The sequence below is a fragment of the Chrysochloris asiatica genome, unplaced genomic scaffold, assembly GCF_000296735.1.
Source record: "Chrysochloris asiatica unplaced genomic scaffold, ChrAsi1.0 scaffold00010, whole genome shotgun sequence".
Classification (NCBI taxonomy): Eukaryota; Metazoa; Chordata; class Mammalia; order Afrosoricida; family Chrysochloridae; genus Chrysochloris; species Chrysochloris asiatica.
Window position 1 is genome coordinate 33,542,226 of NW_006408528.1, and position 20,614 is coordinate 33,562,839.

Genomic DNA, 20,614 nt, shown 5'->3' on the forward strand with positions numbered 1-20,614 from the left:
TGACATTGAAATGCAACCCATACCAAAGGCTGTGCTATTTGGTCTTCATCAGTAAATGTTTCAAGTCCTCTTCACTTTCATCAAGCAAGGTTGTATCATAAAGCGTACATTTTATAAATTAGAAATTAATGTAGCTAAAATGCCATTTTATATTTAGATGTAAATATATGCAACAGACATTTAAAAGAATATGTGGGAATCATTAATAGTGATTACCTCTGAGGAATACAGAAACGACAGTATATTACTGTTATGCTTTATATTCATTGATACTACATATCACTTGCCCTCCCCACCCGCATACACACAATGGATATGTACTACTTTTTCTTTTTTTTTTTAAGTTTTTATTGTGAATTGAGTGAAAGTTTACAGGGCAGATCATCAGTTTTAAATTAAACAAATCATATACTTTGTTTCATTACAATGATTATAATCCCCTCCATGTACCATCAGTTAACAGTATTTCTCTCTATTCATTTTAACTTTTTTTTTAAAAAAAACACTCAGGCATATATAATAATTTACACCACCAAAGGGCACATTCTACAAATCTGCCTCCTGGCCACCAGCTCTCAGCCCCTCTCTTTCCATGAATCTAGAGTCCACAGCTGCTCACTCTCTCCATGTTCCCATCTCTGCCTCCATCTCTGGTGTCGCTGCTTCTATGGATAGGGTCCCACATTCCACTTGTGCTCTTCTCCCTTGACGGTACTAGGGTCCTCTGTTTCTAGACTGTAAGATTAATTACTCCCCTATTTTTGTTACAAAACTTCTACCTTTACAAATGTGACAATCACAATCAGTCATGATAACAATTACTCACTAATGAATCATAAGAATCTTATCCCCATCTCTTTTCACCAGCCCTGTCTAGACAAGACGAAAACTATTTAGTGGGGACTCTACCCCCCCAATCTTAAACTAAACGCCCTCTTGCAAACTTGTAAGCCAGTCACTTCATGCCTTTATCACCCACTCATTTTAGGTAGCCAATGTCTAAGGTGCCCACCCCTATCTACCCTGTATACAGAGGGGATAGCACTGATAGTTGATGTGAAGACGCCTTCCCTCTCTGTTTATTTTGAGCTACTACCAATACGTACTACTTTTATAAATTAAGATTCTACCCCAGAACTGGAGGACTCCAAAGTAATTTGAACTAGTTAGCTAGGACACCACCACTAGTCTGTTAAGCTTGTTGTACTTGTGTGTTTACTGTGATGGTGGACTCTATGTCACTGGTATTTCAAATACCAGCAAGGTCACCCATGGTAGACAGGTTTCAAGAGAGCTTCTAGACTAAGAACAAAGTAGGAAGAAGGATCTGGAATTTTACTTTTTTATTTCCCTCTCTGGATAGGGTCCCACATTCCATTCATGCTCTCCTCCCTTGATGGTCCTAGGGTCTCGGTTTCTGACATATAAGATTAACTACTCCCCCCTTTATGTTACAAAACTTCTTCCTTTACAGCTATGACAATTGCAATCTGTCATGATAACAATTACTGAATCCTAAGAATCTTATCCCCATCGCCTTTTACCAGACCCATTTAGACAAGATGAAAATGAGTCAGTGCAGATTTTACCTTTCCCTCTTGCAATCTACTTTTAAAATAATTTGACAGTGAAAATATTATGAACAGTAGTGGAACATTGTCTGATATAGTGACCAAAAATGAGCCCCTCAGATTGAAAGGCACTCAAAATACAACTGGAAAGATCTGCCTCCTCAAAGTGCAGTCAACCTTAGTAACATGGATGGAACAAAGCGTTTGGGACCATCATTTACTGATGTTGTTGCTGTTGTTAAGTACCACTGAGTCAGTTCCAACCTACAGAGACCCTGCATAGGGTTTCCAAGGAGTGGCTGGTGAGCTGGAACTGCTGACCTTGCAGATCAAACTGACTTTTCAGTCCAGGGCATTAACCCACAGAGCCATACTAGGTCTCCATTTGCTGATTTGGCAGGAATGAAGATGAGAATTAACAGCTGCACACATTCACTAATAATCAGAATGTGGAATATACAAAGTATGAATAAAGGAAAGTTAGAAGTTGTCAAATATATAATGGAATACATAAAAATCAATATCCTAGACATTAGTAAGCTGAATTGGTATTGAACATTTTGAATCAGATAACTATATGGCCTAGTATATTGTAAATGAGCCATGGTGTGGTGCTATAGGATCAACACTGGACAGCTAACTCCAAGTTTGGCAGTTCAAACCCACTAGTCACTCTTGAAAGCCCTAAACAAGGTTGCTGTAAGTCAAAATCAACTTGACAGCACACAACAACAAACTGTGAATGGCAAATTCAAGAAGAATGGTGTCTCGTTCATTGTCAAAATCTATCCTGAATGTAAACTTTCACACAAGTCACAATAATAATAATAAAAGATCTATGCAAAGTTATCAGAGACAGGATTACATAAAGAGAGGGAAACCTCTACATACAATTATTAATGTCAAAAATGAAGAAATGGAAGATTTTCACCACTTCTACACTCTGAAATTGATCCAACATGTAATGAAGATAAATTGATAATTACTAGTGATTAGAATGTGAAAGTTGGTAACAAAGAAGGATTGTCAGAAAATATGGCCATGGTGAAAGAAACAATGTGAGAGATTGGTTAATAGAATTTTCTAAGACCAATGACTATTCAACTTTCTTCAACAACATAAATGGCAACTATATACATGGACCTCACCAGATGGAATGCACAGTAATCAAGAGAACACATCTGTGGAAAGAGATAATAGAGAAGCTCAATATGATTAGTCAGATAAGTCCAGGGGCCCAACTGCAGAACAGATCCTCTAAAGTCTGTATGGAAATTCAAATAAAAGCTAAAGAAAATTAAATTAAGTCCACAAGAGCTAAACTATGATCTTGAGTATATGCCACCTGAATTTAGACACCAGTTCAAGAAAAGATTTGACTCACTGAATACTAATGACCAAAGATTAGACAAGTTGTGGGAGAACATCAAGAACATTATACATGTAATGTATAAACAACCTTGGAACAACAGGGCTCTGGGATACAGACATGAGACTTGGTTGGAATGGGGAAAAGGGGAGAAATAATGTTAAGATGCTTGGCTGTCTTTTAAAGCTTGGTTTCCCTGGCATACCACTATAAAATAGACACTGGAGGGGGAGAGAGAAGGAATAGCCAGAAATACCACCACAGAAAGCTTGTAAGTCCGTCTTCTGCCTATAACTGTTTCGAATACCTAAAATGGGGCTACAACGTGCCCAGTGAAGAAGGCTTCCTGCGGAGCCTCTATATTACACAATACCATAGGTACAATCCTGTACAGAATCCAGAATCTCCTGAGGGGAAATTTCTACTTGAAAGGACAAGCAGACCAGCCTGGAGTGGCCAGAAGAACAGACGGTACTTCTTGAAAGAAGACCGACAGGAAAAATACAAAACAATATAGGCAGACCGACTGATTACTATAAGAACAAACAAGTGGCTCTCCCAGGAGACATCAAGGCAAGTGGTCGGGTCCCCCTCAGGGCAAACCCCCTTCTAAGACTAAGACTCAATGGGAATACACACTCTGATTGGTGACCACCTTCGTCACCAGTAAGAGGAAGTGAGGGAAAAGCAGCAATGCAGCTGCAAGCTAAGCCCTACAATACTCAATAGACTCCTGTGAACCTGGATGGAGACCTGGTTGGCCAGCAGTGTGGCAAGTCCAGGGGACTCTTGGGCCCAGAGTCAGTGACATAGTCACAGAAGACTTGAGTGGAGAGTGAAGCGTCCAGCTGATAAGAAAAGAGGACACATGCATAAGTACAACCACACTTGCAGATAATACCCACTTGACCTGGCTTCAATGACTGGATGATCAGAGCTCAACTAAAAGAAGAAAGAAGAGGAAGAAAAGAGTAATCTGACACAATTTGATGAACTTGACCTATACCTATGGAAGCAGTAGCTCAAAAGAGGGAACAAATCTTCACAGCGAGGATCATTCCCACCCTCTCTACACACGGAGAGGACAGGGTTGGACAACTTAGACATTGGCTACCCAGAATTCAGGGCTACAGAGGCAAGAAGTCACTGGCTTACAAGCTTTCAAGAGGGAACCTAGATCCAGAGGGCGTGGAGCAAGGTAGAATGTCCACTGAGTAGTATCGAATCTGTCTGGGCGGGGCTGATGAAAGGAGATGCAGATAGGTCTCTTGTGATACAGTAGTGAATAACTGTTACCAGGAATGATAGTAAGGGCTGGAAACGTAAAGGTAGACGTTTTCTGGCACAGGGAGGGGAGTGATTAACTTTGCAGCCTAGGAACGGAGGTCCCTGGGACCATCAAGGGAGAAAAGAGAATGGAACTCTACCCAGAGAAGCAGTAATGCCAGAAATGGAGGCAGAGATGATGATGAGGGGAGACGGAGCAGCAGAGGACTATGCACCTGGAGAGGGAGAGGGGCTGTGTGCTGAACACCAGGGGGTGGGCTTGCGGGGTATACCCTTTGGTTGATGGATGATGCATGGAGGAGATTGTAACCATGGCAAGGATATGATATACGATGGGATCAATGTGAAGCTGATGCCCTCCCATGTAAACTATCACATAATTCACAATAAAGCATTTTTTTTAAAAAAATGAATAGCGAGCAATACTGTAAACTGATGGTACATGGAAGGGATTATAATCATTGTAATGAAACAAAGAATATGATTTGTTAAATGCAAAACTAATGATCTGCCCTGTAAACTTACACTCAATTCACAAAAACTTAAAAAAAAAAAGAACATCATACATGAAGAAAGCAAAAAGTCATTTAAAAGATAGGAAAGAAAGACAAGATCAAAATGTTATCAGAAGAGATCTAAAACTTGCTCTTAAATGTTGAGTATCTAATGCAAATGGAAGAAATGATGAAGTAAAAGAGTTTATCAGAAAATAAACAAGGTGAGCAGTTCAAACACCCAGTTGCTCCACAGAAGAAAGATGAAGCTTTCTGCTGCCATAAAGATTTTCAGCGTTGGAAACCATATACAGGATATCACTATGAGTCAGAACCAAATCCACAGTACCCAACAACAACAACATACCAAAATAAACCAGTCAATGTTCAACCATTACAGGAAGTAGCATATGGCCAAGAACCGTTAGTACTGAGGAAGTCCACGCTGCATTGAAGGCATTAGTTAAAAACAAAGCTTCAGAAATTAACAGAACACCAACTGAGATAATCCAACAAATGGATGCAATGCTGGAAGTACTCACTCATCTATGCTAAGAAATTTGGGAGGCAGTTACCTAGACAACCAACTGAAAGAGATGCATTATTTTTCACCTTTCCAAAGAAAGTTGGTCCAATAGAATGCAGAAATTATTGATCAATATCATTAATATACCATGTAAATAAATTTTGCTTAAGATAATTTAAAAACATTGTAGCAGTACATCAATAGGGCAAAAACAAAAATTCAAACCAGATTCAAAAGAAGACATGAGACAAGGGATGTATCTCTGCTGGTGTCATATGGATATTGCTGAAAACAGAGAATATCTATGTTATATTGACTATGCTTGCAAAAGCACTGAAATGTGTGGATCACATCCAATTACAAATAACTTTTCAAAAAATGAGAACTCCAGAACATTAATTGTACTCAGGCAGAACCTGTACATAAAACAAGAGGCAGTCCTTCAAACAAAACAAGGGAATATTGGGTAGTTTAAAATCAGAGGATCTGGCCTATATGAGAATCTGGGATCAGGAATGGAGAATGGAGGAAGACTCAATAACAACTTGCAATATTCACATAATACAACCCTGCTTACTGAAAGTCAAGAGTCATTGACGCACTTAATGATGAAGATCAAGACTACAGCCTTCATAATGAATTATGACGACAACAACATAAAGATAACAAAAATCCTCACAAATGTACCAATAAGCAGTGTCAAATTGATGAAGAAAATATTGATAATGTCAAGAATTTCAAAGCACGCACTGCATTGGGAAAATCTGCTGCAAAAGATCTCTTTAAAGTGTTAAAAAGCCTGACCCAAGCCATGATCTTTTCCACTGCTTCCTAAGTCAAGTGAAAGTTGAACAATGGATAAGAAAGACAGAACACCTTTGAAGTATGGTGTTGGTGAAGAATATTAAATATATATCATGGACTGCTAGAAAAACAAACAAATCTGTCTTAGAAGAAGTACAGCTGGAGTGCTCCTTAGAAGCAAGGATGGCAAGACTTAATCTCATTTATTTTAATCTGTTATCAGAAGAGACCAGTCCCTGAAGAAGGACACGGTGCTTGGTAAAGCAGAGGGTCAGAGAAAAAGATGAATACGCTCAACAATATGCATTGACATAGTGGTTTTAACAATGGTCTCAAATATAGTAATAATTGTGAATATGGACTAGGACTGACCAGTGTTTCATTATGTTATAGACAGGAACACTATGAGTTGGAACCTGCTCAATGGCACTTAACAACAAGCTAGGATACGAAATTAAGTTTCAATGTCCTGTCACTGAATAATATCTTTACAGGGAATTATCAACTTCCTTCTACCATCATTCTAATTTTTTTCCTCTTCTTTTTCTCCTCCCCTTTCTGTACAAGAGAGAAACAAAGTAAGGAAGGGGGAAAGGAAAGGAAGAAATGGGGGGGGAGGGGGAATAGACATGGGAGGGTGAAGAATTCTAAGTACAGAAAATCATTGTCTTTGTCTAGGTATCTGTCAAGGTCAGCTGTGGCTTTTGAGACAAAAACACTGTAATAAATATGAAAGTTATCAAGGGTACAAATGTTAAAACCTAGAAAATTAATTCATGAAAAAAATGGGAAACATGCATCACTTAGGAATTAGAGAAATGTAGTATCTGAAAAGCAATTTGAAAAGGTACTCTTAGGAGATCAGATTACCAATGAGGTCATCATTCAGAAAACTAGTAGTTCAGGTATCAAGAAGATAAAGAGAAGGCCCTTGCTTTACAAAAGCAGTTGTCAATGTTGTTGTTGTTGTTATGTGCCGTGTAGTCGATTCCACTCATAGCAACCCTGTACAGGGTTTCCGAGGCTGGAAATCTTTACGGGATCAGAAAGCCTCATCTTTCTCCCACAGAACAGCTGGTAGTTTCGAACTGCTGACCTTGTAGTCTGCAGCCCGATTCATAACCACTACGCTACCAGAGTGTCAACAGTTTAATTAAATTGAATATTTAATAAAAGATGAGAAGTTCACAAACATGAGCAGGGGAAAAAAAGGCCCAGACTGAAACACATGTTTTGAGCACCTAGCTTTATAAACTGTAAATGTTTTTGTTGTTAAGTACCGTGGAGTCGGTTCCGACTCATAGCGACCCTGTACAGGGTTTCCGAAGCTGGAAATCTTTATGGGAGCAGAAATCCTCATATTTCTCCTGCAGAACAGCTGGTAGTTTCGAACTGCTGACCTTGTGGTTCACAGCCCGATTCGTAACTACTACACCACCAGATTTTTCCTGTAACTACCATGTTCAAGATGGGAGATCAGGTAGAGTGTAGTGAAGAGCTCCATGAGCAACAACACAGAATACTGGGCCAAGCAGGCTCAGGGGATGGTACTAGAACTCTGACCCACATATAAAGGAATATTTAGAAGATTAGAAGGCTTACAGCTAGGGGAATTTGTAGCAGAATCAAGAAATCCATTGCTTTCTAATTCAAGATGCTCAGCAGCACCCGGAGCTGCCATCTTGGGAGAGACCAAGTGAGGCAAGGATCACAACAGTCACGAATGTCTGACAGAACCACGGGTATCCAGGTGTGGACATTCATTTTTTGGTATCTGTTCATTGGTCTTTCACTGTCTGTACACCTCCATTCTGGTGACTAGTAGGGATGCCTGAGAGAATGGATACCCCACCCCCAGTCCTGGAGGGTTCTACTACACATGTGCACAGATCTCCTCGAAATTTAAAGTAACAGTTTCCACTTAAAACCAAACGGCCACCACTCGTCTGTTAATTTGTCGTACTGTGATGGCTTGTGAGTTGGTTATGATTCTGAAAGCTATGCCACTGGCATTTTAAATAACCAGCAGGGTCACCCATGGTGGACAGTCTTCAGATGAGCTTCCAGAAAAAGACAGACTAGGAAGAAAGAGTGATGAACTACTTCCGAATCTTTAGTCACTGAAAACCTTATGACTGACAAAGAAACACTGTCAGATATAGTGCTGGAAAATGAGCCCCTCAGGTTGGAAGTCACTCAAAATGTGACTGGGGAAGAGCTGCCTCCTCAAAGTAGAGCTGATCATGATAACGCAAATGGAGTAAAAATCATGGGAGAAAAGCCTACAAAATCTTCATTTGCTGATGGGGCACAACTCAAAATGAAGAGAAACAGCTGTAAACATCCACTGAAAATCGGAACATGGAATGTACAAAGTATGAATCTGGGAAAATGAAAGTTTTCAAAAATGAAATGGAACACATAAACATCAATATCTTAGGCATTAGTGAGCTGAAATGGACTGGTATTGGCCATTCTGAATCTGACAACCACATGGTTTACTATGCCAGGAATTACAAATTGAAGACGAATGGTGTTGCATTCATCGTCAAAAAGAACATATCCAGATCAGTCATGAGGTACAACGCTGTCTGTGATAGGATAACATCCATGCGCCTACAGGGAAGCCCAGTTAATACCAAAATTATTCAAATTTATGCACCTACCACTAAAGCCAGTGAGGATGAAATAGAAGAATTCTACCAACTTCTTCAATCTGAAATCGATCAAACATGCAATCAAGATGTATGGATCATTACTGGTGATTGGAATGCAACAGTTGGGAGCAAACAGTAGACAGAAAATATAGCCTTGGTGATAGAAATGATGCTGGCAAATGCATGACAGAATTCTGCAAAACCAATGATTTGTTCATTGCAAATACCTCCTTTAGAGAGCATAACAGATGACTATATACATGGACCTCGCCAGATGGACTACACAGAAATCAAATTGACTACATCTGCGGAAAGAGAAGATGGAAAAGCCCCATACCATCAGTGAAAACAAGGCCAGGGGCAGACTGTGGAACAGACCATTAATTACTCATATGCAAATTCAAACTGAAGCTGAAGAAAATGAAAACAAGTCCACAAGAGCCAAAATATGACCTTGACTATATCCCACCTGAATTTAGAGATCATCTGAAGAACAGATTTGATACCTTAAACACTAAAGAGTGAAAATCAGAAGAGTTGTGGGATGATATCAAGAACATTACACATGAAGAAAGCAAAAACTTATTGAGAAGACAAGAACGAAAGAAAAGGTCAAAATGGATGTCAGAAGAGACACTGAAACTTGCTCTCCAGCGTAGAGATGCTAAATCAAATGGAAGAAATGAGGTCCACAAACTGAACAGAAAATTTCAAAGATCAGCTCGAGAAGATAAAGCTAAATAATACAATAAAATGTGCAAAGATCTGGAATCAGAAAACCAAAAAAAAAGAACACGTTCAGCCTAGCCATATGGGACTAGACTGAGAGTAAAATGGCCAGCTGGTCTGAAGTGCAGGAAGGCATGTGTGAACTCCCAAACTTGCAACTAGTACCCATTTGATAGCTTGGATGACTAGCTGACGAGAGCTCAACCAGATAAAGACAAAGATGCATGATACTGTGAACAAATGTAAATTGCTACAATTTGATGAACTGGACCTTTGCTTATGGATGCATTTGCTCAAAATTCCAACGGAACTGGAAGGATTCTTCATATAAAGGATCAAGCTTGTTTTCTCAGTGCACTGAGTTACAGGGATAGGCAATCTAGACATCGGCTATCAAAAATGGGGGGTTATAAAGACACGAAGTAGCTGGCTTACAAACTTTCATGAGTGTGGTTTGTTTCAGAACGAGGTGGGTAAGGTACAATCCCCACAGAAAAGTTTTCCTCATGTCCAAACAGATCTGGTGAAAGGGGTTGGGGAATGACGTTGATAGGATTTTATGATTAAATTGTGAGTAACTGTAATCAGGAGAACTAAGCACTCTTGTCACAACTGTAAATGTAGAAGATATGTAACTAAAAATGGGGAGTAGTTAAAAGTTCATTTCAGAAACAGAGGATCCCAGGACCATCAAGAAGGAAGAGCATAAGTGAAGTGTGAGATCCTATCTAGAAAAGCTGCAACAGCAGAGGCAATGGCATGGAGAGATAGAGCGGCTGTAAACTCTAGGCCCATGAACTGAGAAAGGCTGTATGCCTGCAGGCAGGAGGTTGACTTGCAAAATGTGCCCTTTGGATGTTTAAATGCACATGTATTTTTTTGTTTTGTATGTGTACGTTATTATATATTTTTGCTTTGCTCATTTGTGAAAAATAAGATGTAAAAGGGACGCCACAGGGAGGAAGCGGGTAACTGTTGTTGCAGGGAAAGGACTGTAATCGCTGAGATGAAATAAAATGTATGAATGTTTGAAAGTAAAGTTGATCTTGTCTGTTAACCTTCACTCAATTCACAAAACAAAGTAAAAAAAAAAAAAAACCAAAAAAAACCCTCATATTATTTTAAATATTTTACTTTTTTGGTAGGAGAAGATAAATATAACTTTTCAAAGAAAAAGACAGACTTGTAGAATTTAATATGTTTTAAAATATTTATCTAGCTACCATCATACATCTGAATCAAAACACAAAAGCTTAAAAACACATTTTCATCTCCAGAGACTAAAATCTAGCTAAGTATCAATGATTCCATTCATTATAATTACAGCTAAAGTCACTTCAAATCTTCCCATATATTCTGGCAGGTTATATACATCATCTAAAACCACACCTCACCTGAATTTATCCCTTAAAGAGTATTATTATAGGCCACATATGTACAATCCAATTATGAATCATAACCAAGTTCCTATTGCCAAAGAAAAGCCAGCTAATTATACGGTCAAACACTTTGACTTAAGAAAAAAAAGTTTTAAAGATAATTCTTTAATTCAACAAAAGTATGAGTGTATCAGGGATTTGCCTCTAAGAAATTGTAAATGGAAAGAATAACATTTAAAAAGCTGGTCATAATTCAGAGTTTAATGAAGCGGGCACTACTATTGTATTCATCTGTGAAAGATGATTTGAAAATGAGCAACATTTGGGAGGTAGAATGAACAAGAACAGGAAACTAACCGCATATGTTCCTGTTAATTTTTTAAGTATCTTCAAGTTGGTTCTGACTCATAGCAATCCTGTATAAGGTTTCCAAGGAGTGGCTGGTGAGTTTGAACCACCCACCTTGTAATTCAAACTGGCCTTTCAGTCCAGTGCTTATCTTACAGCACCACACCAGGACTTCAAATTGATATGTTGTGATTAAATGTCATCAAATCAATTCCAACTCATAGCAACCCTGTACAGAGTTTCTGAAGAGCAGCTAGGGGTTTGAACCACCAACCTTGTGATTCCTAGTCCAGTGCTTATCCGACAGCACCACACCAGGAGACCAAATGGATATGAAGGCCTGGAAAAGGGATAAGGATGCCAATTTCTGGCTTAAGCACTTGGAGATGCACTGGTACCATTAACTATGAGATGAAATAAAAGCAGGTTTGAGAAAGGCCACGAAAGCTGTACAACAATTGGAAATTATGGCCAATACTGACAAGAGTTGGGAAGATGTGAAATTTGGCACTTAGAAGCATTAACAAGGTATTCAGAAATCAAGTGGTCAATTTGATCATTTAAGGAAATAGAATTTTGTAAGACAAAGAATAAAATATGAAGAAGGATAAATATTCAAGTGGTAAGGAAAGGAATCAAAGTCAGGTAGGGAAACTTAGAATAAACTGGTCAGCTAGGAAGGAAGAGAACTGGGGACAAATACATTGTAATTAAAGTTAAACAAGGGAAGAATTTCAAGAAAGAAGATAAATATGGGGGAAATTTGAAGTGATTAGTTAAACTGTTCATAGCAAAGTCATTAGCTGAGAAGCTAGGGTGTCTAGGGAATAGGAGACAATAAAGAAGGTAAGAAAACCACCCATGCTGTAGGATCAGCACTGGACTGTGAACCACAAAGCTGGCAGTTCAAACCCACCAGTTGCTCCTTGGAAATCCTTTATAGGGTCTCTATGAATCGGAACTGACTTGATGGAACTTAACAACAAACATGATGAGAGACATCAGGAAGAACAGACTTATCTAACTAATATCACACTGCATATTTTCTCTTTTATCACCAAAATTCAGGATTCTAAAATTAGGAGTGAAAGAATTAAGTACTCAACCACCTCTCTGCCCCAATTTATTGAAAACTTATACTATGCCAGACATGGTGCTATGCACGTTAAAGTCACTAGGATTATCATCAAAACCTTATAGCTTCTTTTCCTCTCTCCCCTCACTTCCCTCTCCTGAGGAATTCAGTCCTAAAGAATGAATAGAGATACAGGACCCAGACCAGGGTGCCAGGACCACAGTGGTTTGAACCAACGTCGTCCACACATGACAGTGACCAGGTATAAAGTATCAGCCCAAATGAGGTGTAGAGGGGGGTCTTGTGGGGCTTATGGGATGCAGACAGCATGACAAAGACATCAGAGCCTGATCACCAACTAGGGATGGTGACCACACATGGGGGTGATCATAAATGGAGGTGACTCAGCACAGGATATCAAAGCCCAAGCAAGGAGAAGAAAACATCCACTTGAGGGACAACCTGACATGTGGTATTGAGGCCCAACAAAGAGTTTTATGTGGTGGGAAAGAGTGGCTTATAGTTTCTAGGAGTCATATATTTTAAGAGACTAGGAGGGCATCTGTGTAGGGGATGAGATAGTAGCAAAGATGGGAGACTGGTTACCCTACCTAGGGGAATGGTGTTATAAAAGTCTAAGAATGTTAGTAACTCAGATATCGCTATCTATAAAACTATTCAAGAGATAAAAGATTAATTCAAAGACTATGAGTACAATGACTTATTTATGTAATAGAATACTATGGTCATAATCACTCTGGCCACAATTAATTTAATGAAGTTTCATTACGAAAATAAAGGACGTTTTCTATGAACTAGCTGAAGCGGTTTTTAAAAAGTTTGTAGAAAACATAAATTAAAAGATAGTGCAATTTTTCTAAAAACTTCTTGAAGCCCTCTCGTGCCACAGAAACTTTTAGCTGATATTATATTTTAATAACAAAAATGTCAGAAACTCAGCTACTATAAAAGGGTTGATAAATAGATAGAATGGTAAATCAATCCATCCTGTTATCGCAGAAGAAATTAAAGATCTAAAATGCTGTTATACTCTAATTTCCAATAAATAAACAACTTTCCATATGGGAGGCACTCATGTGACAGAAAGATGAACTTAAATTGTGTTAGGTAGTGACGGAAGGAATTCAACTGGTCCACACAGGAAAGGAAGGGATTGGGAGGGGCTCTGGCAGAGAAGCTCTCTAGTAGAACTGGGAGAACTCCAAGTTCTGGAAAAAACCCACAAGAGAAGGCTATCATCAGCTCTTTTGGCCTCTGTAGTAACCAGCAAGGGTTGGCCATATTAGAGGACTAAGAAGTCACTGACTGTCTCTACTGGCTCTTTCCCTCTGAAATCCTTCAGCTCTCAAAAATGCTAATTTTCACAATGAGTGAGCATTTTTAAACAAAGTGATTTCAGACACCCCTGAAAACCCAAGTGTCAATCTCCCATCTTTAAAAATTAATCTTTCATTTAAGGATTAAAGGCAAGCATGTAGTTGATTTGACATGTCTCTCGTTCAGTAAATCATTCACCAAGCAATAAGGACCTCAGGTCTGTTACACTTTTGAGGGAAAGGTCACATCCATACAATCTAATCCTGACCCCTCCTCGTCATAGCTGAATGATTCAAAAGTAGACATCTCACTCAAATTGGGGCAATGACATTCGCTCTCCATAACAAATAGCAGATGAATGAAGAAACAGAAAGGCTAAAATGGTGGAATAAAATTAGCAACAATGCTTTACAGAGAAGTTTTTAGAAAGTCTGCTATTTAGAGACCACCCAACAAAGATCAAGTTTGCCTTTTCTTTTTCAAGTACTAGCTGCCTGTGGTAGATACAGTTTACATGTGCAGTGAAAAGTAGAAGTAGAACACAGTGGCCTTTTTTCCTGGCCCAGCTTAATGAGAACATTGCTGTTAGCAAACCAACACCACTCTGCATAATTTATGAAGGCTGTTTATTTTCCAGCTTGCTGGTACATGACAGTATGTTCTCAATGGATTTATTAATTAAGGTACTGCTTGATTAACCTTTCCCAAGAAGTCATCTTGGCAATAATAATTTAACTTCTGCTTTTCTGTTTCGCCTGAATTGTTACTGTTATTAAGTCATATGAACACAGTTCAAATGTACCTTACTTTAGCCATCACACAGAAGCTCAAAGACTAGAGTGAAAACTGAAGTTATATTTCTCATAACATGAATTCCCAGGTGTCAACAACTTTGAAAGTAGAACATCATAAATTTTAACACTGTATAATCATTTGAATTTTTTAAATAAACATGATTTCTACCACTATAGAACAGAAATGGGGCCCTGCTGCGGTGTTGTAAGATAAACACTGAACTGCTAATCGCAAATTTGATGGTTCAAACCCACCAACCTCTCCTCAGAAACCCTATGAAGGATTGTTACGAGTATCAATTTGATAGTACTTAACAACAGCAAATATTATTTTAAAAAACCTATTTAATACTTAAATGTGATGACTTAACTCTATGACTTCAATCAAATAAAGTTACTTTGACCTTTCTGGTTATTCTCATTTATTACAGTGCAAAATAGCTATCTGGAGAAAATTTCACGTTTTAGAGATATGTCTCCAATGGTTCACTCAAGAAATTATGTAATAACAATATTTGGGTCCAGAGTTTACTGAGAAATAATGAGCATTAAAAAATTATACATAACTGGAAAGTAAAAAAATATCCATATTGTTAAATTAATCAATCAACTTAAGCTGATCATACTTTAAGTATTAGGTATCAGGTATTAGGATAATACTTAAGTATTAAGTATCAGGATACCACCCTAAACCTGCATGGACTGGCTGTCCTCCCTCCATCACCACCACCCCGATATACACACACACACACCTTAAAGAAACTGGCAGGTACTAGGGTCTTTGAGTTTAACTCCCTTGCCAGTCAAGGTATTCTAATAACAAAAAAACAGTATCTTATTATTTATCCATGAGACAGATACTTTATATGTATTAACTCAGTTAACTTTATTTTTTATAATTTGTTATAAAATAATTTGTTTTTATAATTCGTTAACATTAACAACACTGTGAAGTTGACATAACTGCTATCCCTATTTTATAATCGTAAAAACTGAGATTGTACAAGGTAGTAAAACAAAGGAATTCAATCCAGACAGACTGGCTCCACAACTGGAGCCCTTACTATTTACAGTCTTAAATAAAAGCCACCCTATACCCTATGTTCTTTGCCTAGGCTCTGATCACTAAGGGTGACTGTGAAGGGTGGCATTTAATTCCTAATTACCACTACTTCTACCTCTATTGACATTCCATGAGCTGCTGTATCAGCAAGGAAGTTGTCAGGGTCTGCTAAGAATGCAAATGAGAATATACAAAATTCTTAATGAGTCAGCCTTACTCATCTCTCCCTACGCAACACAGTAATGTTATTAATAATCACAGGGTTAGTATATGGATTAAATGTACAGATACAAATGGAGCTAACAATAGTAACAGACGCATAAATAAATGTTAGCTGTTGTGCCATCTCCATGAATTCTTAATGCTTCCGTTTCCTTCATACTAGTGCATGAGGCAAGAAAGGTTATATATGCATTGCTTGCATTCTTTTTGCATTCAGCATAGAATATACCCTGATTTATTATTCCAAAACATAACTCTGACTAAACCACATATACATGTTTCAAAATTATGGGATCTTGTTTACATATTTCTAACATTAATAGCATGAAGAGCTGTATCATATTTTTAAAGCAATTTGAGTGCCAAGAATATGAAACATATTTTAGCTCTTTAAATACTTCTGATTTTAAAAAGTACACAGAATATTACCGATGCACACACAATCATTTAAGATAAAAAAAATGAGACCAAGAAGCAGATGTGTATTATTCAAAATCAAATACAGTAACTTGTTTGGCTTCTTCCCACTAACAAACATAAGGTAAAACTAAAAGAGAGTAAGAGTAAAGCTAACTTGCTCCTGGGTACTTAGTGTAATATTTCCCAGAATTAAAATTTAAGGAATCTGAACCACTGTCAAGAAAAGGTTAGCTCTAATTGTAAGAGTACAGGGGTTCCAGAACTACGATTAAGGATAACCCCAGAAGTTATAAATTTAATATTCACTCTTTAGGATCAGAAAAAAAAAACTAAGCACTTAACAGTATTTGTTAAATTTATAATCAGCAATTTAAAGGAGACTGTGCTAAAATACAAATTAATATTTGTCAAGTACTTGGTGAACCATTGGCAATGTTATGCTGCATACATCAACACTGACGTCATTTACTAATTAGACAACTGAAGTTTTTAAAGTCCTCTAGTAGCATAGTGATTACGAATTGGACAGTTAACCTCAAGGTCAGCAGTTCAAAACTACAAGCTGTTCCACAGGAGAAAGATGAGGTTTTTCTGCCCCTGTAAAGATTTATAACCTTGGAAAGCTATACAGGGTCGCTATGAGTAGGAACTGACTATGTGTCATATAACCAATCAACCAACCACTCTGTATTTAGGGGCATAAACCCACGTTCCGGCTTCTGATTCCATGTCCTTTTGTCTGCACCAAAGTCATTTATGTAACTTGTTACCCAAAGCAAGCATGTTCCACAGATACTTAAGGACTTGAATTAGTCAAAAAATATGAGAAACGCTATTATCTACCTTTTAGACAGTTGCACTGCCCATTATTCACAAAGTAAAATCTTACAACTGTAGGACTTACTTGCCTATCATTCGTTATTTCCCAGAGTTATCTGACCACAACATCCATTTATTCCACTAACATCATACAGAACACATTTTGGAAAATGTTACTAATGATCAAAGTTGTTGTTAAGTGCTGTAGAGTCAATTCTGATTCACAGCGACCCTATATAGGGTTTCTGAGGAACAGCTAGTGGGTTTTAACCACCAACCTTGTTGGCAGTCAAGTGCTTATCCTACAGAGTCACACCAGAACTCTACAGATCAAAATAGTATGCTTAAATTTATTGTACAGATATTCAGCATACAGACACTATTTCACAGATTTAACTAACTCTCTTTTAAAAATAATGTCTGGATTAGTGTGGGGACTCAATCAAAGAATAAAGAACTATAACTAAAAGTTAAATGTATCACTGTTATTAAAACAACAAACACTTACCATAGACAAAGTACAACATAAAACACTGTTGTTAGTGTTCTAGTGTCAAGTCGATTCTGACTCACAGCGACACTTTACAGGGTTTTCTAGGAGCAGCTAGTAGGTTTGAACTGCTGACCATGTGGAACAAAGTGGGGAAAGTATGCTTACATTGTGGGAACTGTAATCAATGCCATGAAACAGTATGTGTATGAACTGTTGAATGGAAAAAAATTGCTCAGTAAGCTTCCATTCAAATCACAATAAAAAGTTCAAAAAAAAAAGAAAAAGACAAGAATGGTTACACAATTTGCTCATCTGTCAGCAATTACATGGAAATTTCGTATCATTTATTCTTCCACTTATCTGTTATAGTGATATTTTGTTGATTCTAGCACTTACCAAAGCTTGAATTTACAGTACAATTAATCTCCTTTGCTAACCACAAGGTCAGAGGTTCATACCCACCAGCTGCTCCTCAGAATTCCCATACAGGGTTGCTATGAGTAAAATCATCTTAATGGCACTTAACAACAACTATGGTTCCAGTTAATACATGCATAGGGTTATTACAAGCAAAACATGTTTAAGCATTTATCTATGACTAAGGATGACTGCAGACAAGTTTTAGCTTTAGGGTGTCTTCAAAAAAAGAGTATACTCAAAACAATGGTTTCTGAAGAAATCTGCTGGGCCAGTTAAATTCAAGGCAGAGAGGTTGGAGACTGTGCTTTTAGGATTTCAATGGAGTAACCTCGATTTTCTCAAAGGAGACAGGATGATCATGACGGCTTATTATGAATATGTTTCAAGACAATGGAAACTGCACTGATGGCAAAAAAAAACTACCACAAACAAACAGGAAAGTTGCTCATCGCCTGGGATGCCAAAACTGCCATTCTGATGTGAAGTAAATTAAAGAGTACAGAATTCTTTGAGGAAGGGTTAGAGATAGAAAGAGTCTTCAGAAATGTACTCATATAGGTCTAGATAGAGGCTATGTCAAGGAACAATAGCTTCACATCTTGAAAGTTTTGTTTAATAAAGATTTCTATGATTTTGTAGCATTACTTTTTTTACTTATCCTGGTATATCTAGGATGATAAAAGGGGACCACAATCTCTCCGTAGCTTTGTCTCTCCCTAAGCAGAAAGGATTATTCTCATTTCGAATCTGTCTCCTCAGGAATATCGTCAAACATTTCTAGAGTCATGTCAAAGTGACCAACTCAGAAGCTCACTTACATAAATTCCCATTTGCAAGACAGAATAACCTGAATATCAAAAAAGGACAATAAGTGCAACAGGCTGAAACATACCAAGTATCTTTAAAACCAAGATATCATAACAAACGGAAAGTCTTGCCAATTAAAGTCTTTAATCTTAAAAATAAACTAGTACTGGTAAAACTGAATGCATTAAACATTTGAAGTACATAACTACATGAAGCTCTACTTGGTCTAGTTTTCTAATGGGAACATGGTGGCTCTGTAAGATAAGCAATGGATTGTGAACCTTAAGGTCAGCGGTTCGAGCCCACCAACCACTCTGTGGGAGAAAGATAAGGCTTTCTGCTGCCACAAAGATTTACAGCCTTTTAAACATTATACAGTGGGTTGCTATAAGTCAGAACTGATTTGACAGCACTTAACGTCAACAACAATAGTTTTCTATTAGCAAAATACAAAAAACTGTGCCTAAGTACAACAGTGAACAAATAAGCAGTAATTTAAAATACATACTACTGCCTGCCATTTTGAGACTGGAAAACTAAAAATTTCATCTAATTCCTGAAAATTATAGAAAAATTAAATTTATTTAAGGTCACCTTATAAACTTACCATTTCTATGTTGCCTTTGCATGTTTAGAGCTATGTTTGTTGTTGTCGATAAGTGCCATCGAGTTGGTTCTAACTCATAGTGACACCGTATAGCAATCCCTTTTTGCACACATCAGGTAAAACAGAACTCTTTATCTGTATGCAATTCTACCCCATACTGGGGATGGGGATAGACACCCAAAACAGAAACAAACAAAAGTAAAATTTTACTCCTTTTTTTTTTTGAGCTTTTATTATGAATTGAGTGAAGGTCTACAAGGTAGTTTATCAGTTTTACATTCAACCAATCACTACAATACTTACAATCCTCTCCATGCACCATCGGCTAACAGTATTTACCTCTATTACCCATTTTTGTTGTTGCTGATGTACATACACCACATTAAAAATATATATCGGCTTAAATGTCTAAAGGGCACATTTTGCAAGTCAGCCTCCTGCTGTAGGCACTGCCTGTCTCAGTCCTTGAGCCTATAGTCCTCTCCTGCTCTATCTCCCTATGCCATCGCTTCTGCCATCATCTCTGTTGTCAACGCTTTTCTGGCTAGGATCTCTCGTTCCTCTCATGCTCTATCCTCTTGATGGTCCCAGGGCCCTCTGTTCCTGAAATGACATATTCACTGCTCCCCCCTTTTGATTACATATCTTCTACATTTAGTTTTGACAATCACCATTAGTCCTGATAACAATTAATCATAGTTGAATCATAAAATCCTATCCCATAATCACCAGACCCATCTGGACAAGAGGAAAAACTATTCAGTAAGGATTCTATCTTACCCCTCTTGTTCTGACACTTAGCACACTCTGGAAAGCTTGTAAGCCAGCCACTTCATGCCTTTATAGCCCCCCAATTTTAATAGCTGAAGTCTAAGTTGCCTATCCTATCAAGTCAGTGTGCTGAGGAGGCAAGTTTGATCCTTGATATGAAGAGACCTTCCCTTTTGGTTGGAATTTGGGGTAACTTCCATCCATAAGCACAGTCCAATGAATCAAGTTGTAGCAATTTATACTTGCTCCCAATATCAAACTTCCTTATCTTCATCATCTGGTCGAGTTCTGGTCAGCAAGCCATCCAAGCTGGGTCAAATGAGTGTTATCTACAAGTTTGGGAGTTCTCACACACTTTCCCCTTCTTCAGACCAGCTGGTCGCATCACTCTTAACTCTAGCCTCCTCTGGCTAGGTTAGTGCCCTTAGGCTCCAGTGTTCACACATCTCCCTGGACTTCAAACCAGCCAGCCCTTCCTCTTTTCGCTCATCTCAAGGTCACTGGGTGTCTATGGAATACAGTCAAACTCAGCCCATCTCTTCATTGCTGCATTTCCCCCACTTCCACTTGCAGGTTGACCAGGACAGTCACCAGTGAGCCTATAAGACTGTTCCTATGTTC

The 20,614-nt window shown here is 38.1% G+C and overlaps 1 protein-coding gene across 6 annotated transcripts in view; it reads right to left on the bottom strand.

Moving 5' to 3' along the window:
• The window catches only part of PHTF2 (putative homeodomain transcription factor 2), a 196,694-nt gene that overhangs the window by 83,515 nt on the left and 92,565 nt on the right, over positions 1-20,614 (bottom strand). For 2 of the 6 annotated variants that reach the window (XM_006834357.1, XM_006834356.1), the window contains exon 1: positions 487-498. The exons of the other annotated variants lie outside the window; for them this stretch is intronic. The gene's annotated coding sequence lies outside the window, so the exon portion shown is untranslated. Of the gene's footprint in view, positions 1-486; positions 499-20,614 lie in introns of those variants that run through there. 6 annotated transcript variants of the gene reach the window in all.